The following is a 13,807-nucleotide window of genomic DNA, read 5'->3' on the forward strand; positions in this document are numbered from 1 at the left end:
ACCTACGTTTGATAGCTGTACCAGAAGAGAACGAAGAGAATGAATGCAAGCTGGAAAATACTCTTCAGGACATCATCCAGGAAAATTTGCCCCACCTGGAAAGACAGGCCAACACTCAAATACAGGAAATACAGAGAACACCATAAATATTCCGCAAGAAGAGCAACCCCAAGGCACAAAATCTTCAGATTCAAGAAGGTTGAAATAAAGAAGAAAATACTAAAGGCAGCCAGAGAGAAAGGTCGGGTCACCCACAAAGGGAAGCCCATCAGATTCACAACAGATCTCTCGGCAGAAACACCAAAAGCCTGAAGAGAGTGGGGACCAATATTCAACATTCTTAAAGAAAACAACTTTCAACCCAGAATTTCATATCCAGCACAACTGAGCTTCAGAAGTGAAGGAAAATTAAAATTCTTTGCGAACAAGCAAGTACTCAGAGATTTTGTCACCACCAGGCCTGCTTTACAATAGCTCCTAAAAGAGGCACTACACATAGAAAGGAACAACCAGTACCAGCCATTCCAAAATCACACGAAATGCTAAAGAGCATCAACATAATGAAGAATCTACAACAACTAACAGGCAAAACAGCCACTTAGCATCAAAATGGCAGTATCAAATTCACACTTAACAATATGAACCCTAAATATAAATGGACTAAACGCACCAATCAAAAGACACAGACTGGCAAATTGGATAAATATCCAAAACCCATCAGTGTGCTGTATCCAGGAAAGCCATCTCACATGCAAGGATACACAAAGGCTCAAAATAAAGGGATGGAGGAAGATTTACCAAGCAAATAGAGAGCAAAAGAAAGCAGGAGTTGCAATTCTCATCTCTGATAAAATAGACTTTAAAGCAAAAAAGATCAAAAGACACAAAGAAGTCCATTGCATAATTGTAAAAGGATCAATACAACAAGAAGAGCTAACGATCCTGAACATATATGGACCAAATGCAGGAGCACCCAGATACATAAGGCAAGTTCTTAATGACCTACAAAGAGACTTAGACTCCCACACAATAATCGTGGGAGACTTTAACACTCCACTGTCAATATTAGACAGATCATCAAGACAGAAAATCAACAAGGATATCCAGGGCTTGAACTCAGACCTGCAGCAAGCAAACCTGGTAGAAATTTACAGAACTCTCCACCCCAAATCCACAGAATACACATTCTTCTCAGCACCACATCACACCTACTCTAAATTTGACCACAGAATTGGAAGTAAAGCACGGCTCAGCAAATGCAAAACAACTGAAATCGTAGCTAACAACCTCTCAGACCATAGTGCAATCAAGCTAGTACTCAGAATACAGAAACCAACACAGAACCGCACAGCTTCATGGAAACTGAACAACTGGCTCTTGAATGTTGACTGGGTAAACAATGAAATGAAGACAGAAATAAAGAGGTTCTTCAAAACCAATGAGAATGAAGACACAACATGCCAGAACTTCTGGGACTCATTTAAAGCAGTCTCTAGCAGAAAGTATAGAGCAATAAGTGCCCATATGAGGAGAACGGAGAGATCCAAAATTGACACCCTATCGTCAAAATAGAAAGAGCTAGAGGAGCAAGATCAAAAAAAACTCAAAACCAAGCAGAAGACAAGAATTAACTAAGATCAGAGCTGAACTGAAGGAGAATGAGACACGAAAAACCCTTTAAAATATCAATAAATTCAAGAGCTGGTTTTTTGAAAAGATCAACAAAATAGACAGATCACAAGCAAGATTGATTAAAAATAAAAGAGAGAACAACCAAATAGATGCAATAAAAAATGATAAAGGGGAAATCACGACAGACTCCACAGAAATTGAAACCATCATCAGAGAATATTACAAACAACTCTATGCACATAAACTAGTAAACCTGGAAGAAATGGATAAATTCCTGGACACCTGTGTCCTCCCAATCCTAAACCAGGAGGAAGCTGAAACTATGAATAGACCAATAAGAAGGTCAGAAGTCGAGGCAGCAATTAGGAGCCTACCACTCAAACAAAGCCCAGGTCCAGACGGACTCACAGCCGAATTCTACCAGACACACAAAGAGGAGCTGGTACCATTCTTTCCAAAACTATTTCAAACAATCCAAAAAAGGGAAGCCTTCCCAAATCATTTTATAAGACCAACATCGTCTTGATACCAAAACCCGGCAGAGACCCAAGAAGAAAACAAAACTTCAGGCCAATATCCATGATAAACATAGATGCAAAAATCTTCAATAAAATATTGGCAAGCCGACTGCAACAGCAAATCAAAAAACTTATTCATCACGATCAAGTAGGATTCATCCTGGGGATACAAGTCTGGTTCAACATACGCAAGTCTATCAACGTAATTCACCACATAAACAGAACCAAAAACAAAAACCACATGGTTATCTCAATTGACGCAAAGAAGGCATTTGACAAAATTCAACAGCCCTTTATGCTAAAAACCCTCAATAAACTCATATCGATAGAACGTATCTCAAAGTAATAAAAGCTATTTATGACAAACCAACAGCCAAAATCATACTGAATGGGAAAAAACTGGAAGCATTCCCTTTGAAATCTGGCACTAGACAAGGATGCCCTCTTTCATCACTCTTATTCAATATAGTACTGGAAGTTCTAGCCACAGCAATCAGGCAAGAAAAAGAAATAAAGGGTATTCAAATAGGAAAGGTGGAAGCCAAATTGTATCTAGTTACTGACGACATGATAGTATACCTAAAAGACCCAATCGCCTCAGTCCAAACACTCCTGAAACTGATAAGCAACTTCAGCAAAGTCTCAGGATATAAAATCAATGTGCAAAAATTACAAGCATTTCTATACCCCAATAACAGACTTAAAGCCCAATCAAGAACGAACTGCCATTCACAATTGCTACAAAAAGAATAAAATACCTTGGAATACAATTCATAAGGAACGTAAGGGACCCCTTCAAGGAGAACTACAAACCACTGCTCAACGAAATCAGAGAGGACACAAACAGATGGAGAAACATTCCATATTCATGGTTAGGAAATATTAATATCGTAAAAATGGCTATACTGTCTAAAGTAATTTACAGAATCAACGCTATCCCCATCAAGCTACCATTGACTTTCTTCACAGAACTGGAAGAAACCACCATGAACTTCATATGGAACCAAAAGAGAGCCCGCATAGCCAAGTCAATTCTAAGCAAAAAGAACACAGCGGGGGGCATTACACTACCAGATTTTAAACTATACTACAAGGCTACAGTAATCAAAACAGCATGGTACTGGTACCAAAACAGAGATATAGACCAACGGAACGAAACAGAGGCACCGGAGGCAACACAACATATCTACAACTATACTATATTTAATAAACCTGACAAAAACAAACAATGGGGAAAGGATTCCCTGTTTAACACATGGTGTTAATAAAACTGGCTAGCCATGTGCAGAAAGCAAAAACTGGACCCCTTCCTGACACCTTACACTAAAATTAATTCCAGATGGATTAAAGACTTAAACGCAAAACCTGGCATGATAAAAACCCTAAGGGAAATCTAGGCAAAACTATCCAGGACATAGGAGTAAACAAGGACTTCATGAACAAAACACCAAAAGTATTGGCAACAAAAGCCAAAATAGAGAAATGGGACCTAATAAAACTCTACAGCTTCTGCACAGCAAAAGAAACAGTTACTAGAATGAATCGGCAACCAACAGAATGGGAAAACCTTTTTGCAATTTACCCATCTGACAAAGGGCTGATATCCAGAATTTTCAAAGAACACAAACGGATTTACAGGAAAAAAACAAACAAGCCCATTCAAAAGTGGGCAAAGGATACGAGCAGAAACTTTATGAAAGAAGACATATATGAGGCAAACAATCATATGAAAAAATGCTCATCATCACTGGTCATCAGAGAGATGCAAATCAAAACCACACTGAGATACCATCTCACGCCAGTTAGAATGGTGATCATTAAAAAATATGGAGACAACAGATGCTGGAGAGGATGTGGAGAAAAAGGAACACTTTTACACTGTTGGTGGGAGTGTAAATTAGTTCAACCATTGTGGAAGACGGTGTGGCGATTCCTCAAGTCCTTAGAAATAGAAATTCCATTTGACCCAGCAATCCCATTACTGGGTATATATCCAAAAGACTATAAATCGTTCTACTATAAGGACACATGCATACGAATGTTCATTGCAGCACTGTTCACAATAGCAAAGACCTGGAATCAACCCAAATGCCCATTGATAATAGACTGGGTTGGAAAAATGTGGCACATATACACCATGGAATATTATACAGCAATGAGAAATGATGAGTTTGTGTCGTTTGTAGGGACATGGATGAATCTGGAGAACATCATCCTCAGCAAACTGACACAAGAACAGAAAATGAAACACCGCATATTGTCACTCATAGGTGGGTGATGAAAAATGAGAACACATGGACACAGAAAGGGGAGTACTAAACACTGGGGTCTATTGGGGGGAAAGGGGAGGGCCAGTGGGAGGGGGAGGTGTGGAGGGATAGCCTGGCTAGAAATGCCAAATGTGGGTGAAGGGGAGAAGAAAAGCAAAGCACACTGCCATGTGCGTACCTACGCAACTGTCTCGCATGCTCTGCTCATGTACCCCAAAACCTAAAATCCAATAAAAAATTAATAAAAAAAAGAAATATTGCCACCAAAAAAAAATATTTCAAAAAAGATTTGAGAAAATGATAACAAAATGGACAACTTAGGAATATGAATGAATTGAAACAGCTGATCAGAAGTCGAAAATCAACTCAGTGAAATAAAACGAGAAACCAGGATTGGAGAAAAAAGTGCAAAAAGGAATGGACAAAGTCTCCAAGAAATGTGGGATTATGTGAAGAGATCTAATTTATGGTTGATAGGTTTACCAGAATGTGATGAAGAGAAGAATTCAAGCTGGAAAATACTCTTCAGGATATTAACTAGGAAAATTTCTTTAACCTAGCAATCCAGGCCAATACTCAAGTCCAGGAAATACAGAGAACACCACAAAGATATTCCACAGGAAGTGCAACCCCAAGGCAGATAATCTTCAGATTCAACAAGGTTGAAATGAAGGAGAAAATACTAAGGGCAGCCAGAGAAAAAGGTCGGGTTACCCACAAAGGGAAGCCCATCAAACTCACAGCAGAAACTCTACAAGACTGGAGAGAGTGGGACCCATATTCAACATTCTTAAAGAATAGAACTTTCAACCCAGAATTTCACATCCAGCCAAACTGAGCTTAATAAGTGAAGGAAAAATAAAATCCTTTGCAAAAAAGCAAGTACTCGGAGATTTTTGTCACCACCAGGCCTGCTTTACAAGAGCTTTTGAAAGAGGCCCCACACAGAAAGAAACAACCAGTACTAGCCATTTCAAAAACATACCAAATGCTAAAGAGCATCAAACAAAAATAATAATAATCTGCACTAACTAATGGGCAAAACAGCCAGCTAGCATCAAAATGGCAGTATCAAATTCACACATAACAATATAAACTCTAAATGTAAATGGGCTAAATGCACCAATCAAAAGTCACAGACTGGCAAATTGGATAAAAAGCCAAAACCCATCGCTGTGCTTTACCCAGGAAACTCATCTCACATGCAAGGTTACACAAAGGCTCAAAATAAAGGGATGGAGGAAGATCTACCAAGCAAATGGAGGGCAAAAGAAAAAAAAAAAAGGAGGTGCAATTCTCGTCTCTGATAACATAGACTTTAAAGCAACAAAGATCAAGAGACAAAGAAGGTTATTACATAATGGTCAAAGGATCAACACAACAAGGAGAGCTAACCTAAATATATATGGATTCAATACAGGAGAATTCAGATATGTAAGGCAAGTTTTTAACGATCTACAAAGATACTTAGACTTTCACACACTAATAATGGGACACTTTAACACCCCACTGTCAATATTAGACAGATCTACCAGACAGAAAATTAACAAGGAAATCCAGAACTTCAACTCAGACCTGGAACAAGGAAACCTGATAGACATTTACATTACTCTCCATCCCAAATTCACAGAATATTCATTCTTCTCAGCACCGCATCACACCTACTTTAAAATTGACCACATAATTGGAAGTAAAGCACTCCTCAGCCAATTCAAAGCAACTGAAATCATAACAAACAGTCTCTCAGACCATAGTGCAATCAAGTTAGAACTCAGAATTCAGAAACTAATTCAGAACCGCACAGCTTTATGGAAACTGAACAATTGGCTCTTGAATATTGAATGGATAAAGAATGATATGAAGGGAGAAATAAAGAAGTTCTTCAAAACAAATAAGAACGAAGACACAACATGCCAGAATCTCTGGGACACATTTAAAGCAGTCTCCAGAGGAAAATATATAGCAATAAGTTCCCACATGAGAAGAGTGGAGAGATCCAAAATTGAAACCCTATTGTCAAAATTGAAAGAACAATAGGAGCAAGATCAAAAAAACTCAAAACCTAGCAGAAGACAAGAAATAACTAAGATCGGAGCAGAACTGAAGGAGATAGAGACATAAAAAACCCTTCAAAAAATCAATAAATCCAAGAGATGGTTTTTTGTAAAGATCAACAAAATAGGTCACTAGCCAGACTGATAAAAAAGAAAAGAGAGAACAACCAAATAGATGCAATATAAAATGATAAAGGGGAAATCACCACAGATTCCACAGAAATTCAAACCATCATCACAGAATATTACAAACAGCTCTATGCACATAAACTAATAAACCTGGAAGAAATGGATAAATTCCTTGACACCTGTGTCCTCCCAAGCCTAAACCAGGTGTAAGCTGAATCTCTGAATAGACCAATAACAAGGTCTTATGTCGAGACAGTAATTAAGAGCCTACCAGACACAAAAAAGCCCAACTTCAGAGGTGTTCAAAGCCGAATTCCACCAGGCACACAATGAGGTGCTGGTACCATTTTTTCTTAAGCTAGTCCAAATAGTCCAAAAAGAGGGAATCCTTTTCAAATTATTATATGAGACCAACATCATACTGATACCAAAAATTGGTAGAGAGTCAACAAGGAAAGAAAAGTTCAGGCCAATATTCATGATGAACACATATGCAAAAATCTTCAATAAAATACTAGCAAGCCAATTGCAACAGCACATCAAAAAGCTTATCCATCATTATCAAGTAGAATTTATCCCGGGGATTCAAGGCTGGTTCAACATATGCCAGTCTGTGAACATAATTCACCATATAAGCCGAAACAAAAACAAACACCATATGATTATCTCAATTGATGCAGAGGTTTTTGACAAAATTCAACAGCGCTTTATGCAATAAACTTTTAATAAACTCGGTATTGATGGAACATATCTCAATATTGTAAAAGCTACTTGCGACAAACCAACAGCCAATATCTTACTGAATGGGCAAAAAACTGGAAGCATTCTTTTTGAAATCTGGCAGTAGACATCGATACTCTCTCTCACCATTCCTACTTAATATGGTACTGGAAGTTGTAGACAGAGAAATCAGGCAAAAAATGAAATAAAGATATTCAATAGGAAAGGAGGTAACCAGAATGTTTTTATTTGCAGACAACATCATAGTATATCTAAAAGACCCCATCGTCTCAGCCCCAAAATTTCTGAATCTGATAAGCATCTTCAGCAAAATCTCAGGATATAAAATCAGTGTGCAAAAATTATAGAAGCATTTCTATACACCAATAAAAGACTTCAAGGTAGCCAAATCAAGAATGAACTGCCATTAACAGTTGCTACAAAGAGAATAAAATACCTAGGAATACAACTTACAAGGAACATAAGGTACTTCAAGGAAACTACAAACCACTTTTCAACGAAATAAGAGAGGACACAAACTAATGTAGAATCATTCCATGTTCATGGTTAGGAAATATCAATATCGTTAAAATGGCCGTACAGCCCAAAGTATTTTACAGACTCAATGTTATCCCCATCAAGCTACCATTGACTTTCTTCACAGAACTGGAAAAAACCACCTTGAACTTCATATGGAACCAAAAGAGAGCGCACATAGCCAAGTCAATTCTAAGCAAAAAGAATGCAGCAGGAGGCATCACACTATTGGACTTCAAACTATATTACAAGGCTACAGTAATCAAAACAGCATGGTACTGGTACTAAAACAGATATGGACCAATAGAACAGAACAGAGGTATTGGAGGCAACACAACATATCTAAAACCATACAATGTTTGATAAACCTCACAAAAAGAAGCAATAGAAAAAGGACTCCCTGTTTAATCAATTTTTGGGGGGAAAACTGGCTAGCCATGTGCAGAAAGCAGAAACTGGACACCTTCCTGACACCTTACAATAAAATTAACTTCAGATTGATCAAAGACTTAAACATAAGGCCTGGCACCATAAAAACCTTAGAAGAAAATTTAGGGAAAACCATTCAGGACATAGGAGTAGGCAAGGACTTCATGACCAAAACACCAACAGCATTGGCATCAAAAGCCAAAATAGACAAATGGGACCTAATCAAACTTCAAAGCTTCTACACAGTGAAAGAAACAGTCACTAGAATGAATGGCAGCCAACAGAATGGGGAAAAATTTTTGCAGTTTATCCATCTGACAAAGGGCTGTTATCCAGAATTTACAAAGAACTCAAAGAGATTTACAAGAAAAAAACAATCTCATTCAAAAATGGGCAAAGGATAGGAACAGACACTTTACAAAAGAAGACATACATGAGGACAAAAAACATGCAAAAATGCTCACTATCACTGTTCATTAAAGAGATGCAAATCAAAACCACATTGAGATACCATCCCATACCTTATAGAATGGCGATTATAAAAAAATCTAAAGACAACAGATACTGGAGAGGATGTGGAGAAATAGGAACACTTTTACACTGCAGATGGGAATGTAAATTAGTACAACAATTGTTGAAGAAAGATTAGGATTTCTCAAGGACCTAGAAGTAGAAATTCCATTTGACCCAGCAATCCCATTACTGGGTATATATCCAATGGAGTATAAATCGGTCTACTATACAAACACGTTCACATGAATGTTTATTTCAGCACTGTTTACAATAGTAAAGACCTGGAACCAACCCAAATGCCCATCGATGATAGAGTGCACTGGGAAAATGTGGCACATATACACCATGGAATATTATGCAGCAATCAAAAGTGACGAGTTCGTGTTTTTTGCAGGGACATGGATGAATCTGGAGAACATCATTCTCAGCAAAGTGACACAAGAATAGAAAATGAAATACCGCATATTCTAACTCATAGGCGGGCAATGAACAATGAGAACACATGGACTCAGGGAAGGGAGCACTATGCACTGGGGTTTATCGGGGGGAATAGAGGAAGGACAGTGGGGGTAGGAACTAAGAAATAGCATGGTGAGAAATGCCTAATGTGTGTGAAGGGGAGGAAGGCAGCAAAACACACTGTCATGTATGTACCTAGGCAACTATCTTGCAAGTTCTGTACATGTACCCCAAAACATAAAGTGCAACAAAAAAAGAAAAGACTTTTAACCAAAAATTTATCACGTACAATTCTTACTTCAATAAAACAATTCTGAGACTTGCTCCTTTAAATGTCAATCAGAACCCGTATTCACTGGCATTCAATGAGTGCCTACAAAAAATACAGATATTATGGCTTACTGCAACACACCAATTACAATCAATCTTTAACCAACAATTCTTAGTAGAGGAAAGACACACAAGTTTAAGGACACAACTGGAGCCCTTCAAGGGTCCTCAGGATGGGATAGCTAGGGTTCCTCCAGGCCTAGATAATCCAAAATACAAAGGGCTTCTGGAGAAAATTGTATCTGTGGTGCTCCCATGTTGTTGTTTTTTTTTTTTTCAGGAGTTTCCCACCTCCAGATGAGCAGGTGTTTATGACACCTGCAGGTGGGAGCCACACCCAACTACACTGAGGCTTTGGAAAGCACCAGGAAAACAATGCGGGGAGCTGCAGCCCCCAGACTGAGCCAAACCTTGACCGGCAGCAGATTGTAGGCAGACTACAGAGAAACCGCACTGGAGTGCACTCTCCACACTCGTTTCAGCATGTCCCACTCGCACATATGCGCACACACTTGTCGATACACTTGGAAATATATATGCATACACACACTCACATACACACAGAAAGACACACGGAGACATCCAACAGTCACATGGAAACACACCCTGACAGGCAGCTCCTGAGGCTGCAGGGTTCTGTTCTCTGCTGGAAAGCCAGTAAAAGAGCATACCCGCCAAAGCCAGGTCGCTCATACCTGCAAATCCCAGTTGCGAGGGCTTTCAATGAGAGGCGCATTCACGCTGTCTGGACCGGCATAAATCATCATGGGAATACTTGCGGATCTCCGTGGACGTCCCTGAAGTGCCGCCAGATCGTTTCTCGGCCAGGTTCGGACTGTCAGATACCTAAAATTGCAAGACTCAGTGATGATCGTGGGGAGCAAGGGTCCGTTGCCCAACACTGAGGCAATGCCACAGAGGGCCCCTGCGTGGCTAAGCTGCTGAGATCGTTCTGCAGGCGACCGTGGCTGTCAGTGTGATGCGAACCAAGTCTCAACGATACGGCTTGTGACTGGCGGCTTCTGCATGCGCTTTTCAGTGCCCAACTGGGGAGCCGCAATATCGGCGCAGTCCTGCTTCTGCCACACAGGTTCAAGGTGTATTCGGTTGCAGCGGCGGCCCCGGAAGGAGGCTGCCTGACAGAAGCAGCATAGGACAGTGACAGTGCTGACTTCAGCACTTCCTTGGGTCCATTACTCTGTTTTTGTCTTGTAGAGAATGAGGGTGCTTTTGACCTGGAAGCGGGTTCTCTGGGGGGTCACCATTACGTTCCCCATCCCCATGAGCTGACTGCCACTTTTCGACCTGGGCAACTCACTAAGAGGCCCTGCCTTGATCTCCAAGCCCAGGGATTCCTGCTTCGCAGTCCTGCCTGGACATGAAGAGAACAACCACAAAGAAGCAAGGACAGTGTGCCCCCAAGGTGGTGACACCTGGAACTGGCTTTTCTTGGTGGCTGATCAGGTGTAGAGGACGACTCCAAAGTTCTGTGTGGTGAATCCAAAATCGAGACAGATGTCCAGGCAAGCCATGGAGAACCCCCAAGAAAGCCAATCACAAGAAGATCACATTTGCAATCCGAAGAGTGCCTGTGTTAGAGTCCAAGCCTTCTTCAGGAATTCCTGCCAGGGTATTTGGGAGGAGCCCGCAAAAGAACAATCATCCCCTAGCCCCTCAACGGTATCACTACCCACCACCTGTCATGCACCCAGCCAACTGCAGTCTTTTTAGCTCCGTGAAATATGTGGCATTAAAGAGGTTCAATGTTGATATGACCTGTAGGTCCTACAGCAAAAAAGACCTCAATCAAACTCATACCAAACACACACACACATACTCACAAATTATTCTGAATAAATACAAGTTTAGTCCTACAGCAAAAAGACCTCAGTCTATCTGGTATTTCATGGACAAGTAGGAAGACACAGCAGATACTCATGTATGTTTTAATAATTAATAAAAGCATCACTAGCTCTCTAGGTTTGTAATTACTGTTTCCAAATAATCGTCCTCAACTGCATCCTCAATCTCCCCAAAAGATTGTTGAATTAAATTCTTCTTCATTATAGAAGATTGCTGTTGTCTTTTTATTTTCGTTGTATCGTTTACACCATTGTATTCCACTCACGATTGCGGTATCATTTTCTCCATACAACAAAAGATATACTCCCATCCAAATTATTCATGTGTATCTCTTGAACATGGAACTACTCAGTAAGTTACTGTATATTTTTGGAAACTTAACCTTCAGCATAGCCCCCAAGACATTCTACATAAATGCCATATACATATTATGCAAGAACTTTCAAATTTCTTAGATTTGTTGAAGGATATTGTCTATCCCTATTATTATTTTTACTCGATCTTTCTCACTGGTGGTATGAAAACTCTCATAAAGTTTAAGATTTCATGCCATTTTTTGGAAAATAAAGACAAGTGACATTCTCAATAATGGAAACATGACATGATTTGGAAGTAAATATTTAAAAACATAGCAAGAAGTGATATATTTGTGTTACCAACATGTTTATTCATTTTAAAATCAATATAAAATTCTGGAGGTAAAAATTTAATTTTTAAGTAAATATTTAAAAACCTGACCACACTAACATTTTTGTTTTATCAGTATGTTATTTCAGAAATAATTAATATTTGTGTTTTCAAAAAATTTTACAGGGATTTACTGGAAAACCATGTTTTTAAAGAAATCAGAACGAGTTCCTTTACAAAATCTCTGTAACAAATGCAAAACCCTTTGTGCCACTGTCCTTTCAAAGTCTCATGCCTCTTTTAAATTAGATTTTTGTTCACCCATTCACTTGCCCTGTGCACCCAGAGTTTTGATCACTTTCTTCGAGTGTTGGAAAGAGCCTGCGTGCTACATCAGCAAAGATTCCTGATTAGAGTTAGGACTGATTAAAAGAAAAACTACCAGAGAAAGCAAAGAAGGGAAAACAGTACAAAAACTTAAATCTTTTTAAAAATCTTTTCACGTTTTTTATTTCACCAGAGAGAAGCATTTAACCCAAATTTCAACATTTATAATAGTCAAAGAAAGCTTAGAAACTTTACTGTTTTGACATAAAACATCATAACCTTAGTACAAAGTGTTTAGATCAAATTGCTTTTTTGACCTCTAAAGAGAGGCTGTTGTCAACATCTCTTGTCCAGAAAAAAGCCATTCCCTGTGTAAAATTATCACTCTGATTTACATCTACATTCAGAATATAACCATGTGTGAGAGCTTAATAATTGGATGAAATTTGTTTCTGAAATACTGTTTCCACTAACAAATATTTTATGAAAGGTCTTATTTTGCTATTATTTTTACATGTTTTTTTGGGGGGGTGAGAAAATAACCATGGACAGTTAATCCATAAGGACAAGGTTTTAGCATCCAACTTACCTGACAAGGTTTTCCTTGTCTTCAAGTTTCGTGCAAAGTTGCATATTCAGTTCTTCAATTTTCAAACTTAGGCTTTTTTGCAACACAGAATGTCCTTGTCTTCTCTCTTGGAGGTCTTTCCGGATACACAAGAGATAACTGAATGAAACAAAACCAATAAAAAGCTGCATATGAAGTAAACAAATTTAGGCAAAAAATTTCTCAAACTTAAAACTGTGTTAAGTGCTTATGTTATTCTAACCTCATGTTTTCTTTCTCAGAAGAGAAGCGATGTTTCCCACTGGTGGTTTTCTGAAGAAAAAACAGACATATACCTAGTCTTTAATTACTGATAAAATTAAATTTTCTCCTTCAGTATTGTTGATAAAGTTAGGTCCTTGAAATTTAGCTCTGTGTAATTAATAAAAAATTGGACCACAATGTTTTGTTAACATTTATGCAAAAGGAACCAATTCAATATATTATTTTGTAGTTTACCTGTAAATGAACATATAACTGATGGAATACATGAACTCTGGAAAATTATTTTAAAGCCTATTTCACTATTTCTTCATTGTTCCTAATTGTAATTTACTCAGAGCTTCTCATGTTTCATAACCTATGCGAAATGACTTCTACATCTGAAATGCCGATTCTGTCGCAACTACACCCAACATTTTCTCACATGCGTGTATGGGTATTTATATTTATGGAAACATAATTTCTAGGCAACTGAGAAGTGATAAAAAAAACGTTCTCATGTAGCCAAAGTTTTTGAGAATGTAAAACCAACTAAAATGTCTTATAAATTACCATATAAATTAATTCATT

General features: G+C 38.5%; 1 long non-coding RNA gene across 1 annotated transcript in view; it reads left to right on the plus strand.

Annotated features, from left to right (window-relative positions):
- LOC144581325 (uncharacterized) overlaps window positions 1-11,742 on the plus strand; it is a 59,425-nt gene extending 47,683 nt beyond the window's left edge. The window contains exon 5 of the long non-coding RNA XR_013531938.1: window positions 9,872-11,742. This is a non-coding gene — a long non-coding RNA (uncharacterized LOC144581325). The remainder of the gene's footprint in view (window positions 1-9,871) is intronic.
- The last annotated feature ends 2,065 nt before the right edge of the window (window positions 11,743-13,807 follow it).

The sequence above is a fragment of the Callithrix jacchus genome, chromosome Y (genome assembly GCF_049354715.1).
Source record: "Callithrix jacchus isolate 240 chromosome Y, calJac240_pri, whole genome shotgun sequence".
In the NCBI taxonomy this organism is placed as follows: domain Eukaryota; kingdom Metazoa; phylum Chordata; class Mammalia; order Primates; family Cebidae; genus Callithrix; species Callithrix jacchus.